The sequence below is a fragment of the Ambystoma mexicanum genome, chromosome 2p, assembly GCF_040938575.1.
Source record: "Ambystoma mexicanum isolate Mex_15411 chromosome 2p, UKY_AmexF1_1, whole genome shotgun sequence".
In the NCBI taxonomy this organism is placed as follows: Eukaryota; Metazoa; Chordata; class Amphibia; order Caudata; family Ambystomatidae; genus Ambystoma; species Ambystoma mexicanum.
In genome coordinates this window covers 537964070-537978172 of record NC_090923.1, presented here as the reverse complement: position 1 = coordinate 537978172, position 14103 = coordinate 537964070, and the positions used below count along the sequence as shown (strand labels likewise).

Genomic DNA, 14103 nt, shown 5'->3' with positions numbered 1-14103 from the left:
CTTTTCTTAAATTGTGATCATCTTCCCTGCAGGCTGCCTTTATTTTTCCTCTGCATAGAAGCCAATAGATGTGTCCATGTTAATCTAAAAACCAAATTGCATTTGCATTGTTTTATTTACGATTTTGACACAAGTAAAAAAGAGGGTTTGGCAGAAGAGGACAATTGAGACTTAGCGTCCTGACAATTAATTAGGTTTGTCTTGGGGCTGCAGATAGGAGCAATTTGTGGATGCCCTGCCAAAGATGTCTACGAAAAGGACTATGATGAGGGGTGGTTTGCTTCCTAAACAATGTTTCCTGTTCATTCAGTGCGGGCGGAGACGCTGTTTCACTTCGCAATTGCGGTCATATAGTGGAGCCCAAAATTGAATAATATGCAGCATCATTGATACAACTATATAGTGCCAGATCAAGATTCATGCATCTTAAGCCTCGGAAGAAGAGCATTGTAGCTCGAAACACGTGTCGGCTGTCTTGATATGAATTAAAAACAAGCTTGATTTTGACACTAGCTCTGGCATAAATGGCATTTGTGGGCATACACAGATTTACTAAGGAGGCCATATTCTTATCATTATGTTGATATTGAAGATCTATAAGACCCGAAAGGAAGACGTTCCTAATGTTGTGATGTTATGACATGCAAAACAGATGATTTTGCAATACCTTTTTCCTTTCATTATATTGATTGCATGAGATCAGATAAGTGCATGTGGCGTTCAAAAGTGCACCAATTAAAACTACTTGTGAAAACATATGCCTTTACCCCACTTCCCTTTTGCTTTTCGAAACCTTGAACTTCCCCAATTCAATATATTTGTGTTGTCGACTGTGTTCCCAACTGAAGGCAACTGGCCTCCAACATCAAAATCGAGCCTGTGTCATTTTCAATGAGCCCCAAGGGATGTGTGTGATGCTGTGCAAAATGTGTTGATTTGGGGGCCTTTTGAGGCTTCCAAAAGCAAAAGGGCAGATGTTAAAAGGTATATGCATTTTTTAAAACATCACATCCATGGATCTGTCAACGGGTCCTTACCGTAATGCACACCTTACGGGCCTATGAAGAATGCCTCATGATGAAGATGCTCTTCCTACAAGACATAGGGCTGCATCACGAGTTTGGTGCTATTCCAGCTGTAAATCCGCCAAAATATCACCAATCGCCATTGTCGTTACCACCACTTGGTCCCGTGGAGTTACCACAGAATTACAAGTGGTGGTAATTCCACATTTCTGGATCCCATGGGACTTTATGGCATTTTGGGCAACTTTAGGTCTGGCAGAATTTACTGTGTGGTAAATCCGCCGATTTTTGCAGGTAAAGTCGAGGATTTACTTCCAGTAACAAGCTGAATGGTCTGCCAGTAACTATAAGGTTGGATCCTGCCTTACTATCCTTCCGTAAAAAACTGAAAACTTGGCTCGTCACACAGGACATCTAGCTACACTCGCCTCACTTCCAAGGAACCTAGCAGGACCTACACCCTCTATCACCCTGGCCCGTAACTGCTTTATCTAATCTCTTAAGCATGCATTATATGTGATCTGCATAACCTGTAACCAAATTCTTAAGCTTCCTGAATATGTAAACAATATCTTAAGGCTGCTAAATATGTAACCATCTTCTTAAGCCTGTAACCCCTCTAACCATACTCTTACGCATGCTCTATTTGCCATCTGTATAATTGTAACCAAATTCTTTAGCTTGCTTAGCATGAAACCATCATTGTATGCGGTGTACCATGTAACCATTCTGCTTAAGCATGTATTACCTGTAACCATCTTCTTAAGACTATGCGCCCAGTTGCCTGCATGTTAGGTGCACAATACAAATGTAATAATAAATAAATAAATAAACTGGAGGTAAATCCTCCACTTTTCTTCCTAAATACCGCTGTCAGTAAATCCACCAAAAACTATACTTTGTCAGTTTGGGAAAAGTGGCGGTAACAGAATTACTGTTGCTATTTTCCAATACCTCCAGCCTTGGAGTGAGGCCCATAGTCTCGGTAAAGTGATCTCCTTATCAATGCTCTCCTTAACACCATAGCAAATGCCTAACAATCAACTAGAAAAGCGGTTTCCAATGATCAATTTCACGGAGGGCCTTAAAGTCAAAGAATCGTTCAATTGTTTTTTTTTTACCACTACTTTGAGATGCTTCTGGGTTTTTGGCTTCCGGATAATGTGACTAAAAGATTTTTCTGTCTTGTCCCTCTGCCTCCATTGAGCGCGCTCCACCCTATCATATTCTTCCCTGGCACTCAAAGACTCTGGAAAACTAGAGATCGGTAAACCCTTCTGTCTCATTTAGCCTCTCTGAGATCAGGCCACGGCCTTCGGTCTTGCTCTCTCAGGGGTTTCTAAGTGCTGCCCTCTTATAGTGCTCCTCAAATAGTGGTCTTAACAAGTAAACAATGCCTGCATTTTCTCACACTCTCCTCTCTCTCACGCCCACTCACTCTTCTCCCTGATCTTGCATCTCCTAATTTTGTTATTCCCACTTCTTCCACTCACTCTGTCCTTGGCCTTCCTTTACTCCTACCTCTGCACCGCCCCTCTTTCCTCCCACTTCCTCCTGTCTTCCTCCTCTACTCTGCCACCATCTCTTCTCACCTTGTGAAAACAAAATCAAAATATCGAGGCTGAGTACCTCAAAAGGAAATTCACCGAACACGGGTTACAAAGGAACATACAAATTACTTTATTTTATACTGAATCCAGTTACAAAAACAGAGCAAAATTAGATAGCTATCGGCCCTCAGTACAACACAACGAACTCCAGCGTGGTTCAGTGTGTTCAGTGAGAAACGTTGTACATTAGAATGCATTCTCTTTTTACATTCGGTGGGCACGATGTCCAGCCCCACTTCGGGTCAATATTCCTTTTAATACATCACCGATCTAGGGTTTGTGCCAAGTCTCGAACAACCACATATAACTAGTTTTGCCTTTAATACATGTATTAACAAGCCTATGCAATAACTGTGTACTCTAAGATTTTCCATGCAGGCCTTCTCAAACATTAATACAATGAAGTTAAACAGATGTTCTTCGTTCAGTATTTGAATACATTGTTTCAACATATGCTCGTGGATTAGTTTCATTGCACGAGTAATCCTTCTACACATAGGTCAACGAAGGACAAGGTCTCAGTTCACGACCTCAACAAGTGGCCTGCAGGCAAGTTATACATTAGCTATGTACAGAGGTCAAGATGGCCATGTTGTATTCTGGAATGCCATCGTCCAGCATTGTAACTCGCAGGGTGACTTTTACAAAGTGAATCCTAAAATGGCGATTTGACCTAAAATGGCGGCTTACATGGATTTAAGGTCAGGACCTTGCAACACGGATTTCTTTCGCAAGAACTTTCGAGCAGCTTGGCGTAGGCCAATATTAATAGATTTATTACAATAGGAGGCACAATATGATTCCTCTTTTGACAAACCCTTCTTTTGGCCTATGCCAAGTGCTTAAACCTACTTTGGATCTCCTTGCAAATAACTCCATGCATCATCGTCCATGCACCCTGAATCACTATCGGAAATATCTCTTCCCATTAGGTCATTTGCTAAAATATCTTTCAACACATATTCTCTGGAAGTTTTATCCGGGGCATACACTTTGTCCTATCGAACCTATCGCTTGTGCGCAACATCCCCCCAGCATCGAACACATACCAGGTAGACACTGAATACAGCAACAAAGAAACAACAGGATTCCCAAAATAATTAGTAAGACCGAAAGTACCTTCCAACCCCAAGATCGCAAGAAGTCCCAGAACCAAGCGCTTAGATCCCAGTTTCCCTCGGGAACATGCACTTCTGAACTAAGGACGTGCAGATTCTGTATTGCCCTGAAGATAGTTGGGGAGGAATCTGGTACGAAAACACAGCAAGCGGACCCCACTAATTTGCACACTCCACCACGCTCAGCTAGAATTTCATCTAATGCCATTCGATTTTGAAGTGCTACTAATTTTATCGCCTTTTGTTCTAACGTCATATTATAGAGTATGTCCGTGGTCCGGTTGATGGTTCTCTCCAGTACTCTCGCTAGTTTTCTGATATCTTCTGAATTCGCTATCTGCCCCCAAAATGGCACAACTGATTTAGCTATATCTTCCAAGATTTGTTCTGCAGTGTCACCATTCTCGTCCCGCCGTGGACGAGCCTTCGAAACTTCTCTTGTACTAGCTATAAACACCCTGGGTAACAGGATCCCTAAATAACAGGTTCCCTGCCAATCCCTGGGCAACCATGGAAATGCTACATTACCGCAGACAAAGTAGACAGGTTTGCCTGTATACAAAGGTCTGTTTGCCCCAGTCAAATTTGCAACGTTGGCACAACCTAGAAAATTTCCCATTGACTGAGTTCCATTCCTCTGTATGCAAAAAGAAACTGAATCGGGGCTATGGTTAACAGTGTAAGAAGGAGGCATGGCATCCTTATTGCCTATCGGAGCCATCTTAAAGGAAATCAAAGATTGGAAAGGACGAGACAGTTTATCGGAAGGCCTAATAGAAGCAACATTCGGTTTACTCCTATTTGCAAAAAGCGAGCATCCCAGGGGAGTCAAAACACGTTTCTCAAAACTATTCAAATTGGTGCCATCAAAGTTTCCTGAGATGCTATCATTCCATCGGCCAAAGAACAGTGCTCTAAGAGAAGCATAGCAAGCAGTTGTCAACGGTAAAGGATGAATATACCAACCTAGCCACTTATCCCTGTGTTGCGGTAAATGTGAGCAGACCCAACAGTTAGATTTATTAAAAATGGCATGTGTAGCATTCATGATAAGCAGTAAAGTGTTATTGTGGTACCTTTGTCTGTGCTGAGAATCCCTAGGGGATAGAGTATGCAAATGTACAAAGGGAGTAGGAACAATAGGTGCACTTTCAGTAGGCCGAAAAACATTGGGGAGATCCCAAAAAAGCCACTCTAGAGTGGACTCGTACCTTAAATTTGGGAAAAAATGAACTTGTAAAGTATAGAGAAGGTAGGAGGATGGATTGTCAACAGCTACTCACTCTCTCAAAATTACATTCACAAATGTAAACTTTATTATAGGTTGTTTGGTAAAAAAAACTCTTTTTCAGACACTCTAAAATATACACAAATATAACAATGACATAAGTATTTCAAACACAATTATTCTAAAAAGATAGACAGGTGTGTAAATACAACCATTTAAATTTTCAATTTTTAACCTTTGCTATGAATCCTTAATTGATATAGGTTTTTGATCTTCATGGATCTCTAGATGTTTTAATACAATCTGATTTTACTATTAGTTGGCAATCTAATTTTTAGAATATTGTGTTTGAATTTTTAGAATATTGTGTTTGAAATACTTATGTCATTGTTATATTTGTGTATATTTTAAAGTAGACATAGCTGTACCATCTTTAACAGGGAAAGCCTCAACCCATTTACTAAAAGCACAGATAACCACCAGTACATATTTCTTATCGCATTGTTTGCCTAGCTATCTGATCAGCGAAAGCATTCCCTTTCCCTATATCATCTGTAATTTTTCGATGTGCTGCACATTTCATAACTGCTAACTGCGTAGGGAGCGCAAGCGCTGAGAGTAGCTGTACTATTAGGGAGCCATGTTGAATTTTGGTGCCATGCGAAGTTGTGAACCACCCCAAAGGCGTACTATCAGTATATATATTTACTGCAAGCCCTTCGGAAAGTTCACAAGCTCGGGTCAATGCTATAATCTGTGTCCTGTGCAGAATTATGCGTGATTCTCTTAGTTTCCACAACCGTGCTCAATGTAGTGATCGCATAAGCAGCTGTGGATGTACCATCCGAAAGTTTGAAGCAGGAGCCGTCACAAAACAGCTCTCCTTGCGGATTATCCAAGGGAGTATCTTTCAAATCAATTCTACCCTTTGTCTCTTGTTCGGTCGTATACAAACAATCATGCAGCACTTCATCGCCGTAAGTAATATCTTGCGGGAAAGGTAGGAGTTCAGCCGTATTAAGAACACAACACCTCTTAATTTGAATGTGAGGAGCAAACAAGATCAATTCATATCTTGTCAACCGTGCAGAAGTGAGGTGTTGCCTTTGAGTTCGGTTCAGTAGAACATCTACAGATTGAGGCACCATCAGGGTTATATCATGGCCTAGGACCATTCCCTCACTCTGTTTTACAGACGCAGCAGCAGCAGCGACAGCTCGCAAACATCTTGGCAAAGCGCATGCTACAGGATCAAGGGTGGAAGAAAAAAAAACGCACGGCCTATTCTTCCCTCCATGTTCCTGCGTTAATACAGCCAAAGTCGGAGTGTGAGCTGAGTGAGAGCAGTCCTGCAGTCATGGCTGTCAGGGCTGCAAGGCTCGCAAGGTGTGGAAAGTCGTCGCCAGCACCTCACTATCAGGAGGTTGTCGGAGAAGACGGAGAAGATGGAGAGGATAGCGGCCGACTGAAAAGCCTGAGATCTCGAACAGGCTCAGAGAGTGCATCCTCTGGACATCCTCTCGCTCTTAAGACTGCTCCAGCAAAGAAAGGTGAGCATAAAGGAACTTTTAACAAACTCACAACAGTCCCTCCAAGGGCACAGGGAGGAGACAAGGAGTCGGGCACAGGGCCGGCGTGGGGGGACGGAATAATCCAGTGCCTTGAACTAAAGACCCCCACAAATCCTCCTACTAGGGACCATGTAACCACCGTCACAGCTGGCAGCCTAAACACACCCCCTCCAACCCGCCATCCACCTCGTTCCCCGCAACATACCTCTCGGGGTTCGGGGGCTCCGACCCAGGAGCCTGCGGGGGCCACCAAGGAGACGCAGCTGTCTGGGGCGGAGCGTGCTGGGGGCCATGCCGCGGTCGCTCCGATGACAGAGGGGGCTGGCAAAGGAGAGGAAAGTCGCCGCAGGCCATCGGAGGTTCTGGAGCGGGTGAGGGTCCTGTCAGTTGCGACGAGCCCGGCCGCCGCGGAAAGCGGAGGGAACAGGCTCAATGTTAGAGCAGGGGCGGGGGCTGGAGAGGGAGAGGGGAGAGACTCCAGCGCCGCCTGCTCTCTCGCCGAAGAGGAGCGCCGGAAGGACCTGCAGGGCGCTCCCCCTGCAGGCAGTAAAGACAACTGGAGAGCAGCACTATCAGTACAGGCGATGGTTCATGCTCCAGCATTACAGGTCGTCACTGGTTTAGTGTCTTGCCTCCAGGACGGAGTGGAGGAGAGAACAGCTTCGATAGAATCAGAAGTGCATTCACTAAAAATAACAACGAATAAAGCCAAAAGAAAAAGAAATGATAATGTATGCATAAAAGGTGCCAAACCAAGGTGGAAAGGAGGTATGGGAAACCATAGACGGTCTCGAGTGACGTCTCAAAAAAACCAAGAAGGCATAGAGGGCGAGCGACCTTCACAAATGGCATCAGTGAAAAGACGCATAAGAAACCCTCCAATGAGTCTCAGCCTAAAACACTATTTCAAGCCAGCGCTCACACATAGAAACAGAAACACTGAGTAACTCTCTGACATTGAAATCCTCCAAGCACTTCAAGAATGCTGGCCACAGGCTAAATGCAGAAGGCTCGAGAACACACCAAGGTTTCCCCAGGAGGAACAGTTGGACGCGCAAGCAAGTCTCCCTTCAGATGACACTTCGGGAAAGCTGAGAGACGGCGTCCGCCCTGGGTCAACACAGGCGGACACGCACAGGAAAGAAGGAATCCGAGAAGTAACTCCAATCGATGAGGAGGCCCGTGGAATGGATACCACCCCTGAGGATGATGTATTTAACCCTGAAGAGGCTGCAGCAGAAACGCAGAGTGAAGAGCAGCCCACATCCACGCGGGGGGACTCACACATGGAAAGTTGTGCCCTAGAAGACCAACCGAACGCAGAAGGCACCAACGAAATTGACTACGACCAGGAGTTAGTAGAGGTGGACACGGAAGCAGATCGAGATAAAGACGAAGTCACACTCCAACACATAAAGAACAGTTGTACAGTTGCCTCGCCTAATGGGGTAACGGGCCCCAGGAGGGGCATGGGACACCCAAGCCTAAGGAGCCCACGGCATCAAGGCCCTTCAATTGAGAGAGACTTGACGCTCCTGGGCAGTCACAACACCGATCAGGGGAGCAATGAAACACGGAACAGTAACATAACAGGAGGCCCAATACTTGACAGCCCTAGGTATATGGGACCGGGAAAAGTTTCCCTAACAAATGAAATCAATAGAGGGCTAAGGGACCTGCCTCGTTCCGAGCCCCAGTCAAGGTCTCAAAAGAATTCCACACTGTTAGAAACACCTGCAAAAGTGAGAACTTCGATTTCATCAAATCGCACAGGCTCAGAAACTCCATCGAAAAAAGCAGATATTCTGGCAATAATGTCATCAACAACAATCGCCCTGGCGCCTTTTATGAAGCTTTACGAGGCAATAAGTGACAATCTAAAAGACCAAAGCTCAATACAGGCTATGATGCACAGCAAACTAATATTCTTAGAGGCTTATATCATGGCAAGAGACAAAGGTCCAGCCAATTTACCAATGGTAACAAGTACATCTGGCCTGACAACGGAACAGAGCACACCTGTAACAGCACTTAAGAGGGCTACAGCGTCAATTGCCACACAAACGGATATTACTATAGACCTAACAAATGAGACTGGCCAGGGTCAAGAGAAAGAGCCGCCACAAAGGAGATGCCAAGTGAGCCTCGATGAACAGGCTCCAGGGAGGTGTTGTCAAATCTCGTAAAGATAGAAACCCGGTTTCAGAAGAACCTACCAAAGTCTTCAAGAACCAAATGCAACTAGGTAAACCGATAGATGGAAAACCAAAAGGCACAACCCTGTCCAGCCACTTAATCGAGAAAGAAGTTCCCTCACTAACGAAGGAAACGAATAATCGGCTCACCACTAGGCAAAATGAAAATCGGAGAGGGGCAGAAAAGAGTTCTAAGCCTCAAGCCCAACAACAGAGCAACACTAGTGAGAGAGCTAAAACCAGAGTAGTGGCGGACTCCCCCACATTCGCCGAAGACTTCCTTGAAGATGACCCAATGCTAAATATAAGCCAACACCTGGACGATGACCGAACTGCAGAACAAAATAGAGGCCCCTCTCCCTTGGCAGCAAGGGGCGTCCAGCGAGTGGCGGACATTGGCTTGGTGGCCAACCTGGAGGATACACCATCTAGTGTAGTCTTCTCAACACTGGAGGTTCGTTGTAAGAAACTGACTAAAGGGGTGCAGTGGAAAGGAGAGGGCTTGAGAGGACCACCGAGCACAGCTGCTCCTGAGTCAACTAATTCGACACAAGGCAAAGAAAATCGACATGCGTTCAGGTCACTACGACACACCACGCCTGACGCAGGTAAGTATGGCGTAGATAAAACAAGCTCAAGACCTTGCATGGAACCACGGAAACAGCAAGACTCGCACTTTATCTCTAAGACAAATAAATACTACAAGGACGAAAAAAACAGGGACCGAAAGAAATGGATACTAAAGATAGAGCAGATCCCGGGAAATGATGACGAGGTGGTGTTAAACAGAAGAGCAGTGCTGGAACTACTGAGTTTTGTGCCTAACCTCAGATGCATAAACACTAAAGACCTGCTGATAGTGGACCCCAGCCAGAGCCAGCACAAATCCGTTGCACATCTATGTTGCCTCAAAATCAGTTTTCGGTCTCTTAAAAGGAGAGACGAAGTCACTGCTGAAACTCGGATATGACATCACAGAATCAACCAGATCCACAAGGTATACGCGACGAAGCACCAAACACGCGTCCCGGAGTCAAGCAGAAGAAAGGGACTGCTCAATCCGTAACCAAGGTGATCGCTCGTCTGCCAGGGAAACGAGGAGCCCTCTGCCTAAGCACAGTCAGCACCCAGAAAATCAGTGGTCCGAGAAAAGGGCCACACAACCTAACCATAGATACGAGGCACAAACTAACAGCAAGGTGAAGGCCCACAAGGAGCAGGGAGGGGAGACAACGCCAACAAGGCATAGTCATGAACAAAACTACAGCACAAGGGATCTTACGATAACAAAAACGATCCGGGTTGACCCTACACAAGCAGCCCAGAGGCTCTACCCTAGAGCCAACCCTGCGTTGGGTTCAGGGTCGTGGATATCAAAAGCATTGCATAATGAAGCTAGGAAATAGCAATTCAAGCGGCATGAGCCCGGCCCAACTTCAACGAATGCAAAGAAAGCTGATAGATCCAACATTCGACTAGGCTCATGGAACACCAGGGCACACTCCCATTTAATGCGTCAAGGAAACATTGCATTAAGAGACTATGATTTTCTCTGCCTCCAGGAAACCTGCCTTACAGAGGCCCCGACGTTAGAGGGATACGAAATCATCCTCGCCTCGGCAACAAAAGGTCAGACAGGGCAGCCGTCCTCAGGAATACGGACGGCATGTCGCCAAGGCTGCAGATTTTCACTAGACTCCACACTAGTGAGCAGCCCATCAATCCTGATGACTAAAGTAGTCCAGACAAAGTGCAAAGATCATCCAGCCAACCAACCATCAGAGTCATTGATAATCATAAATACGTACTGGAACCCAGCAGACATCTTACCTGGAGTAAATGGAAAGTGCGATTGACGAGGCTTTGGCGGTCCAGTCCACTCCTTTCCTATTGATTTGTGGAGACATCAATGCCACATGCCAGGCACCAGACAAATTCACCATCAGAGTGGCCAAGAATGCCCCAGGTACAAAGAGAGGTGCCGAGTGGCTGAAACTAATGAACTCTCGCGAACTTCATAATCTGGACGCAGCCTTTGTTGACCCTAAACGGCTGCCAACATGGACAAGGAGAGAAGCGAGCGCCACTATAGACTATATATTTGTGTCTACATCGTTGTTGTCCGTGATAAGTTCCTTCAAAGTGATCAACGCGCCAGAAAGTGATCATAACTTGTTGGGGACAGTGTGGTCGACAACACAGGCGGAAAGGGAATACGCTGTGCCACAGCTTAGTCCGAACAACCAGCGAACAAGACTGAAAATATCGGCAATTTCCATAAAGGAACTAGGAGCCAAATACCAAGCCCAAACACAGCTGGGAACAAGTGAGGAGATTGATTACTTACCCTTGCTGGCAGCATACAAAGTAAAGGTCAAAAACAGAGTCAGCGACAACAGCTTGCACCATAGATACGACAAGGTTGTGACGTCCAAAAGAAAGGAGATGAGAAGACTAAATCGGCAAGCGAAAGTCAGAGGAACCCAAGCAGCTCTAGCGGAGGCAGTCGAGGGGTGTCGAAAATACAAAAACTGGCTCAAAAACTACCGCCTGACCTTATACCAGCAGGACTCGGAGGCAATCCTGAAACCAATAACAACCAATAACAGCAGAGAGTTCTGGAGCCTCCTAAATTCAACAAATGCTCAGGGGAACCCGCATTCATCTCAAACATCGGCGAATCCACCTGGGTGAACTTTTTCAGCTCCTTATTCCAAAAGTCGGAAAAAGAGCAAACCGAGAAGGTGGTGGAAGCACCGGCCCCATGGGTTAGAGTGGATGACATCGAGGACATCTTAAAACAAATTGAAAGACTTAAAAACTCCCGAGCTCCAGGGCCAGATGGCATTGCGAACGTCGACCTGAAGTCCTGCAAGGAAGAGTGGGCACCTCTCCTCAGTAACATCTTCCAAAGATGTGCCCACTTGCAAACCATTCCACCATCTTGGAAAACGGCCATAGTCGTGCCAATTTACAAGAAGGGCGATAAGGAAGACCCAAAAAACTACAGGCCCATCGCCCTACTCGATTGTATTGGAAAAGTGTTTGGATCTCTCGTGTTGAGAGAATTTAACAACTGGGCCAAAACGGCAGGCTGTCACGACTATCTCCAAACAGGCTTCAAAAAAGGATTGGGTACCGCAGCCAATATACTGCTCCTGAGCGCGCTCAAAGGGAGGGTGCTGGAGGGTGGACCTCGACTCTACCTCACCTTCATCGACTTAACCCAGGCGTTCGACAAAGTAGAGCGTCCACGTCTCTGGCAGAAACTCGAAGCCTGGGGATGTCCCTCCCCGATTTTGGAACCGATTAAAGCCCTGTACACTGGCACTACCATGCAAGTGAGACTCAACCAACAAGGTCTCTTATCCCCAGCAATTCCAACGGACAGAGGGGTGAGTCCACTTGCCCCGGCCCTATTCATCTTTCTTGGGGGACTTGCAAACCTCATTTCAAGACGTTCACTGTTTCCCACCGAAGTTGGGAAACACTCATGTCAACAGAACTTTATATGCGGATGACTTGGTTCTTCTGGACCACACCCTTGTGGGTCTGCAACGTCAAATGCAGAAACCTTCGGAATACATGAGTGATAACAAACTAGAGATTAATAAAAAAAGACCAAATTCATGATCTTGTCCACAAAACCAAAGAAGCTAGAAACATCTGCTTTGTTTCTGGGAAAGCAGCGGGTTGAAAAAGTCTCCGAATTCAGATACCTTGAAGTGATTCTTGACTGTTCTAGAAATGACCTGGCAATGCAAGCTCATCTTAAAGTGACAACAAAAAAGCTGATTGCTCAAGCCAAAGCAATCAACAGGAAATTTGGTCGTTTTTCGCTAATTCCTGTGTTAGATTTCTACAAAAAAAAAGGTAATTCCCACCTTGACTTACGGTGCTGATGCACTCCCGAACCTACCCATCACTCTGTGGCCGAGCTTGGAAGCGTTGTTTTGGAGAGGGACACTGGGACTGCCCAATTCCACCTCGATCACCATAATAAGGAAAGAACTGAGCCTCCTATCTCTTGGGGGAGCAGTGAAATCCAGCATGCTTATGCTCTATCGCAAGTCCAGAATGGCGTCAGACGTCTCCATCTTCAACTTAATCAAGAAAGAATGCGACAACGGCCAAAGCAAAATATTAAATCGCTGGACAAAAGCAAATTTGGCACTACTGGCGACCACAGAATGTGACGAAGAGACACTCTTCATAAACCCAACAAAAATCCAAAAAAAACTGAAAGAAATCGACTGGATTCAAACCAGTGAGGCAGCCTCAAAGAACAAACTGACACAGCACCTACCACCTAACATTAGAAGATTCAATGAGTTACAACCATATATCAAAATGTTTCCTTCGAGACAAGCCCAAGACCTAATTATGAGAGCACCACTGAACCTGCTTCGAACGAATGAAATCTTGGCAATTAGAGGGCTCTCTTTATCGAACAAGTGCCGATTCTGCAAAGCACCAGCAGTAACAGAGACAATCCGGCACCTGCTTTTGACATGCTCCAGCACTGCCAGGATCAGAACAGTTTACCTGACGAGGATTTTTTCGGATCACATACTAAGTGACAAAGACGTATGTTGGTCTAGACTGATGGCCAGTGATAGACCCTCGTGGCAACTGGCCGCCTACAAAATGTTGGACTATATAAATACTGAACTTCTTAGCAGGCCAACGCCAGTCTAATGGTGCACAAAATGACCCGCGACGCTCCCGGGTCTCTCTCATTCACCATTCATCATCGGTCGCATCTCCTACCCTCGTCCTGATGCAGTCTTCTTTTGGCTTCTATTTTCTTACCGCCACAGCTAGACTGAAAATCAAATGTCTTCTTTTTGTAAAAATCTTATTGATTAAAACAAATAAAAATAAAAAATAAAGCCAAAGCACATCCATCAGATTCATGCACAAACAACACAAAGGCCTTTTCATAGTTTGGTGTGCCCAAAACTGGTGCAGAGCATAATGCAGTCTTAAGCAAGTCAAACGACTGCTGGTGTACCGCGTTCCATGGCAATGGCGACGAAATGCTCTTCTTCATCAAAGCCAACATCGGTTTGATCACTCGTGAACAATTTGGGATCCACAACCTACAGTAAGAAGCCATACCTATCAAGGCCCTAACTTCCTTCTGTGTATTTGGGACAGACATGCCAGAAATGTGTTTTATTCTTTCAGGTGTCAATCTTCTTCCCTCCTTTGACAGGAGATAACCTAAATAGGCGACCTCCTGACAACAATATCGAAATTTTTTAATCAAAGCTTTGTGACCATGCTTAGCTAGATGGATAACTAATAACACAGTGCCCTCCTTACAGGCACTCTGAGTCAGCAGCTAGAAGCA

The 14103-nt window shown here is 45.4% G+C and overlaps 1 protein-coding gene across 1 annotated transcript in view; it reads left to right on the top strand.

Moving 5' to 3' along the window:
- NUP210 (nucleoporin 210) overlaps positions 1 to 14103 on the top strand; it is a 1233892-nt gene that overhangs the window by 796839 nt on the left and 422950 nt on the right. The gene's annotated exons all lie outside the window — the stretch shown is intronic.